The sequence below is a fragment of the Lonchura striata genome, chromosome 13 (assembly GCF_050655825.1).
Source record: "Lonchura striata isolate lonStrDom1 chromosome 13, ASM5065582v1, whole genome shotgun sequence".
Taxonomy (NCBI): Eukaryota; Metazoa; Chordata; class Aves; order Passeriformes; family Estrildidae; genus Lonchura; species Lonchura striata.
In genome coordinates, this window is record NC_140715.1 from 16,484,979 (window position 1) to 16,492,581 (window position 7,603).

At 44.5% G+C, this 7,603-nt stretch overlaps 1 long non-coding RNA gene across 1 annotated transcript in view; it reads left to right on the forward strand.

Annotated features, from left to right (window-relative positions):
- LOC110470840 (uncharacterized) overlaps window positions 1-7,603 on the forward strand; it is a 226,205-nt gene that overhangs the window by 190,852 nt on the left and 27,750 nt on the right. The window contains exons 14-15 of the long non-coding RNA XR_014958334.1: window positions 327-2,703; window positions 3,653-3,755. This is a non-coding gene — a long non-coding RNA (uncharacterized LOC110470840). The remainder of the gene's footprint in view (window positions 1-326; window positions 2,704-3,652; window positions 3,756-7,603) is intronic.

Genomic DNA, 7,603 nt, shown 5'->3' on the forward strand with positions numbered 1-7,603 from the left:
GCTTCTCCTGGGTTTCCCTGTCCAGTTAAACTCTCTGACATGTGTCTGGTGCTCTGGAGGTACCTGGGGCAGAGAGGGTCTTGAATCTCTGAAGAATATGGGAATATGGCCTGAGAGAGAACTTCTGGCCTCCCTCAAACCAAAAGCAAAGTAGCATTAACTTCAAGGGATCTGGGATTTCTCTCAAATAATATTATTAGCAATGCTTCAACGGTCTTTAACTTAATAAAAACAAAATGGCAGCATTAGAGAGAGATGCTTATGAAGGAATAAAAAAGCCATTTTTTTCTCCCAAAATTACAGGAACTTTATTTTTTTTTCTCCAGATACCCACTGCATTTCTAGTAAGAGGCAAAAATATGATGTGGGAGAAAAAAAACTTTCAGTTGATGCACTGAAACATTTTTAACTATCCAAACAATGGAAGTTGCATCCATGAGAAAACCAGAGAGGACTCCTAAAACACTATGAAGCCAACGAAAAAAAAAAAAAAAGAAAAGAAAATAAATATCCCCATTCCTGGTGGACGCCTGTTTCTTTAAGCAGCTGTTTCTTGTCTCTGAGGTAACAAAGTTGTCATGTGATGCATCTGTTGCCATGGCAATAATCTGTAATTGTGCAGAAAATCCACCAAAGTAGCGTGCAAGTCCTTGGTGAATTGGACGGAGAGAAAAATCACCCCTGTGCAAGCCTTGAATTGATGCTGTTGTGCAACTGCCTTGGCCAAGGCAGCCCAGCTTCACCTCCAATGAATTTTCTGTGTTTTTTCACTCTGCTGCTGGTGTCCAGTGTTTGCCTGGTGTTTAAACACCCTCCCCACTGCTGCCCCCACAGCTGGTGGGTCGTGGGCATCTTTTCCACCCTCCTCTGCCACATTCGGGGCCTTTTACAGAAAGGATCTGGAAACTGCTGCCGTTTTGGCCAAAAGTGCAAGGACTGTGACTTTTGAGTCATTTTTTTTCAAGCATAGATGGTAAAATGGCATTAAATATTGTGCCCTACTGCAATTGCAATGGGAAAGATGTTCCCATGTTTATTTTATCCCTCTCTCCCAAAGGGGTGGCCCCCAACACCTCCATTGGCTCTGCCTCCATCAGGATGTGTCATTTCACCAGCACCTTGGGAACAGCTCCCACACACCCTCGTGTGCACACAATGTTTGTATTTATATAAATTTAAATAAATCTTCTGCTAGCAGACCAAGTTCAGAATCCTTTAAAACCAACTGAAAATAGAAACACAGAAGGATGGGAAGATGAAATCTGAAGAAGTTTCTGCCGTGCATTAGTCATAAAATAAACTGCTGGAATTTACAAAGAAAATCCTTGAGCATCTTGAGTCATCTGCTCATGATATCATTGGGCTAAAAGTGCTTGCTACTATCCAAATCAAAATGCCAGGGAAGTCTCATGAGAATATGCCTCGTGGGCAAATCCCAAAAGGAGAACATCTGGATTTAAGATGCCATTGCCCTCTACTTAACCCTAAGCCACTGAGAAAAATGACTATTCTCCTGCTCTCACTCTCTCTGTGTTATTAGTAAATATTTATATTATACAAGCACCCAAAGGCCTCAAATGAGAGTAGGCTTCCATCTTGAGGCTCGTGCAGGCCTAACAGAGAGAGGAGCCCCCTCTGCTCTGCAGGGCTTGCTCATTGTTTATTTTTCCTCTCAGCTATGGTGAGATCAGAGGCACCATGCCCAGCAACTGAGTTATTGGAATTAGAGGAGACCCTCATTTCTTTCCACAGGGGGAAAAAATGTGTTTTGTTAAGGGAGCTGAGGCAGCTTAGAATAAGTGAAAACTCTTTTGTGCCCACAGCAGTGCCACCTTTAGCTTTGCCTACCAGGCTCCGATACAGCCTCTTTACCCTGAGTTAATAACATAAAACTGCTTTGTCTTCCCTTGTAGTGTAGGTGTTAATTAGACTGATGTGGATGATTTAATACCACTCACACTGATATTCAAGCCTAAAACCAGACCTTCTCGGAGCCCAACATTTGCAGAGAGTGGATTCACATTCTCTCCCCTCCATGCAAGTCCCTGCCTGTCTTTTGAGGCTGACACAGGTGCCTCACCTGCAGAAGTGGGGCTGCTCCTGAGGTTGAAAGGATCTTACAGAAAGTCATTTGCTCTCTCATGTGTCCTGCAGCTGAACCCAACCCCACTGGGTGTGTGACCTGAGAGCAGCCTTTTTCCATCTGGTTTTGAAAGATGGATTCTGACATTTGAGTGAGGGGAGCCTCCTTCAACCATGACCTGAATCTTCTGCAACTATTTCTGAAGGGGAGGGTTATAACCCCAGTGTAAACTAGATGGAACTTCCAAAAATCAATGGCACCTTTGCTCCATACAAACTTCCCTCCAGGCTCTTCTGCTTGATGGTTTCTGGTGAGATGGAAACAACCCAGTAGCACCCTGGGTTAACCTCCTTATTGCTGGAGATATTCCACAGTTGTGCACTCCTCAACACACCTGACACGGGGAAAACACAATTAGCAATAATTAACTGAAGTAGGGCCTGGCCTGAGCTTTCTCACTGGGAACACTGAGCTTATAAAAGTTTTGGGACGAGCAGAAGGGATTTGGTTTTCTTGGTGGTGGAGCTTGGTTTCTCTTTAGGAGTAGCATGAGTGGTGCCTGAGGATTATCCCTACCTGTTGTCCCTCAATTCCTCCTTCCTTGGGAAGCTGAAGAAGAGGTAAGGGGCTGGTGTGTCTACATGGTGAATTTGGGAGGCCTCCAAGGGAAAAGGTTGATTTGGAACAACACAGGGCTGGGTCTTCCTGGGCTTTGCTTCTTGGCTCTGCCTTGAGGATTGGCTGCTCCTCTCCCACCCTTTTGCAGTTTTCCTGCTGGACATGCTGAGGCTTTTCCCCTCTGGAAAGAGCCCCCTGGAGCTGACTCACCACGCTCCCCCTGCCCTGTGAGATGGGAAAGCTGGTGTGTCCCCTGTGGGAAGCCAAGAAGCAGCAGCCGAAGCAGAGCTATTCTGAAATAAGTGCTTAGGAATGCTCTGACCTCTTGCTTCACTGATGCACCATTTTTTTTCTTTTCTATTTTTTTTTTTTTGTGGATTTGTTGCCTTTTTTTTTCCTAGCAAGAACACTAAAAGCTCTGTTTGTACATAACTTTAATCTGCATGCTCACATACAGAGATTCAGCCTGGGCCAGGGCAGAAGAAGGGGGCTCACAGCTCTGCCAGTTGTAGGTGTCTGGGGCTCCAGACAGCTGTGACAAACTGCAGCCTTTTTACTACCTTAGAAAACATAATGGACCACTTTTGTAATTTCAGCTGTAAATGCACTTCTGCTGTATCACAGGACAGTGCTTGAGTATGAGAAAAGAGAGAAATACAAGAAGTGCAGAAATTATGTGGTGACAGGCCAAAGAACAGAGCTTATAACACACCCACGGAGTGTTTCCTGTGAAAACAATATTCTCCTGGTTCTGTTCATGATGCTCTTGCTTGCCTGCTTTAAGGAGTAATTTCTCAGAGCTATATTTTAGATGTTCAGCTCTTGTAAACTCTTCACAGTTTAATACATTGCAGCCTTTCTGTTTGCCAAGCTTGAGTCACTGGATTAAAATTGCAGCCGCCACCACAGCCATCAATGTTTCTGTTAACTTCCCGTCTCCTCTCTTCCCAGGCTCTACCTAATAATGGCAACCTGTGATCCAGTTTGTGCTGCACAGATGACTAAAGAACATAAAGATCTCAATCTTTCTACAATTTGGAAGCAGATAAATAAGGTGAGAGCTATGTGTGCCCAACTTTGCTTGGGTGAAGTTGCATTGAGCGGCATAAGTCCTTGTGCTGTGTGGTCGTGGGCTGAAAAGAATGATGAACAGTGATGGTCCTAGGTGTGCACCTGAGGGAGGGATGGCCCTCAGGGAAGGTGTCTGCTGGTCTAAAACTGCTGCTATAGAGAAGGAGCAGAAACTGAGATTCCACATGGACTGCAGTGATTGCTGGACCTAGCTGGGAAGGAATTGTCTCCTGGAAGAAGTTGGTTGATGTCCTTAGGGATGCAGTATGGTTTGCAGGGCAGGATCCGCTAAGGAGGGAGATCTCACCCGCTGTTGGCTAGGGCTGAAGGTGTTGCTGTCCCTCCTGTTCCTGTCTGACCCATGGGTGGTGGATGTGGCGCTGCTGGTGAGGTGGTAAAGGCTCTGTGGAGTGCAAAATCGTGAGTGATGAGATGGTTCCTTCTGGCCTCAAAGCCTGTGAAATGGAAATCCAAGGAAAATTCTATCTAAAGAAGAGGCTGAGTTGAGGCTGTGTTGGCTCTTACGCTGTTGGTTGCTGGTCAGCTGAGATTGGCTGGCAGTGAGGCCGTGGTGGAAAAAGGCTCAGGAAGAGCTTCATTAGCACCAGCACAGCACAAGTGCCTGCTGATAGATAAATGCTCTGGAAACTTGTGCAGTGAGGAAGGAGATGGTACCAGGGGGAGCCTGAAAGGCCAAAGCTGAGATTTTGGAGGCCTTGATGTTTGAACAAAGTCACCTGGGGATGCATCCAGCAGAGCTGGGGATGTGGGAGCAGAGGAGGAGCCTTTAAGGTTGTTTAAATCTTTTAGCAGAAATCTCAAGCTATAAACGGAAACATTTCACTCTAAGTCAATAAAACTGATCCAGTTTTTGTTAGAAAAAACCCTCCTATTCAAGCCATTAAAACTAACAGCTCAAATCTCTTAAGGGAGCCAGCTCCACAGGCTTGTGTTTCCATAGGGTTTACTGGCAGATTGCACCAGTTACCTTCCATGCCTTATTGAAAGGAATGCTGGCACTTCAGGCACGTGTTTCTGGTACAAGTTTTCCTAAAAGTGTTTGGATTTGTGTGCAGCCTGAGTGCTGCTGGCTAAAGGAGTCCATATGGCTCCACATCAGGGGAACGTGGGGCTGAATGTCCTGGGAAATCATCTTGTCCCCACAGTGGGACACTCATTTTTCCAAAGGCTGAGCACCTTGCTGGGTAGGAGATGTGATCAAGCATTGCATCTGTCCCTGCTGGGCTTGCTGTGCACTGCTGGCTGGGGCAGCAGGGAAGGACAGAGCTGCAAATGATGGAGGGAAAATATATCTTCTTTCTAAATCTATCGATGTAGATACCTTCAGACATCTTGACATTCCCCCTCTTCCCTTCCTTCGCAAGGCCTGAGGTTTGGGCATCATGTTTTTATACTCAGAGATCAATTGGTTTGATAATCTGACTGGGAATAAGTAATGCAGCTACATACTTCTGAATACTTATATGTGCACAATCTGTTTGCTTGATATGCTCCAGTCTCCCTAACATCTGGTTCTAGCCAGTTGCTATCAGCCTCTTGGTTTTATAAGCACTAAATTCACTCAGTTTTTAATGCAGGGAAGAAAAAAAAAATACATCGCTAAGAGCATAACATTTACAAGCATTTTTTGTGGGAGTGGAGACAGGAGGCCAAGTTCTGCTCTCAGACAGAGTCCAGGCTTTGCATTTTTGGGTGGGCCTCCAAAGCCATATTTTTTTCCTTAGGATGCCTCCTCTTTAGCCAAACTAAACTGATTCCTGTCAGCTATTGTCATTTCAGTATGAATGGGTTTGGCATGGAGACCTGGGGAAGGGTCAACAAGATGGATTTTTGGGGTGCTCTTCGAAGGCCAGCTGGACTGTCCTACATGCAGGGTGTTTGTGCCTTGGCTTCTGGGAAGGGGGCACAGGAGCAGGCTGGTTTTGTGTTTCTGCTGGCCCAGCCTGCCCGTTTTCTCACCTGGTGTCCATGCAGTGCTGCTCAGTGGAGCTGAGGGAGATAAATTGTCACTCCCCAAACCATGCTCAGCATCTGAGCCCCACCCCAGGTGTCTCCTTCAGTGCAGCTCTGAACATGCCAGAGAAGACCTTGGTGCTCCAAAGTCATCTGCTCAGGATAAGCAGAGACAACCAAGGTTGGATTTTTATTGAGCACATATGGCAGTGGAGGATTCAAGGGCACAAGGCTACCTGACAGGCTTGTTTGAAATATATGCATAAAAAACCCAAGCAACTCCAAAACCACTGCTGTTAAGCCACAAGCAGAAAATCCATCAATAGTGAGATGTAGGAAAACACTCAAACCCTTGGAAAAAGCAAATTCAAACTGCCTAAATGCAGTTTACAAAAGGGCTGACCAGCTGCTATTTTGCTTTTGAGCCAAGTTATCTTTTCACTACCACAATTCTCTTCCTGTTTTGGTGTTCACCCTCTTAGGTGAGATTCTGAGACCTGAGAGCTCTCCCTAAATAATATGACTAATAAGTGCCTTGAATAATTTTAATTATGATGTTAAGGTTACCAGCAACATTAGCCATGCTAATTCTAACCTGGATAGGACATACCAGTGGTCTTGTTTGCTCTGCAAGATGAGCACAAATGTGTTTTGGAGGAAAGAGAGATGGCAAACCAGAAATTGCCCATACTTTTAGTCTCTGAAGGGTTGCAATTCACATATGGATGGAATTTAGCTCTAGGATAATATAATGTAGCTATAAGTGGAATCAATCTGGTCCACTAATTCTCTTTCTGCCTGTTTTGTTTTAAAGGCAAAATTGCTTCACTTTACACATGTCCATAATGGGTTGTTGAGGCAGGTAACCATGTGAGCTGCTGAGTGGGGCCTTGTGGGTTTTCTTTTTGAGCCAATAATCATCTTCTGGAAAAGATAAGGGGGAATAGGCACACTCCTTGTAGAAGTCCTGCCCTTGTGCTCCTGAACTGCCTGGTAATGGTGTGGCATGAATTCAGATCCTGCAGGATTGCATATAGGTTTCCACGGTTATTTTTTCTGTTGTTACCAAACACTTGAAGCAAGGCTGTGCTGTGGTCATATAGACAGGAAAATGACATTATGCTGAAAACCACTAATCCAAACGCTTTGGAATCTGAAAGGCGAACCATATTCTAATTAGAAACAAAAAAAAAAACCAAAAACCCAAAAAACAAAACCCAATGACATTTGAAATGGAGAAATTTCTTGGATTATTATTATTAGTTTTAAATCCTCCCCTGGCTTCCCTTCCAGCCAAGGCTGTGACAAGTGTATAGGAGCTGATAATAAACACACACCTCTAAGGTCATGGATAGGATTTTTAATTTAAATAAATAAATAAGGATGAATTTTCCAGTATCCAGAGATCCAGCACTTGAGAACAAGCAGCACAAAGTGTGTTCTGCAGGGTCAGTGTGGAAGGTGGCTTTTAATTTTTTTTTTTTCTTTTTCTGTTTAGCAATGTATTTTTCCCTTATTTGAGAACACAAAACAGCCTTATTCTATATTTCTCCCAGGTTGGAAGGCAGTAACTGCCAGGTTTCTGCCAGGTTGGAAGGTGGTAACTATAGGTTTTGGGATGGTGATGCTTTGTAGGAATTATTGACAGTGTGGGAAGACACAGAATTAGTCACAGCAGCCACACTGTTTTAAGAGGTCAGCAGATGTGACCAGCTCATCCTGCTATGGATGATGAGAGCTGGCCAGAGAAATGTTTAAGAAACCATATTCCACCAGCTGTTGATGTGTCTCTCAGTGCTGCTGAACCTTCTGGAAATGATTCAACTTTGTTTTCTGGGTAAAAGAGGGTGGAGGAAT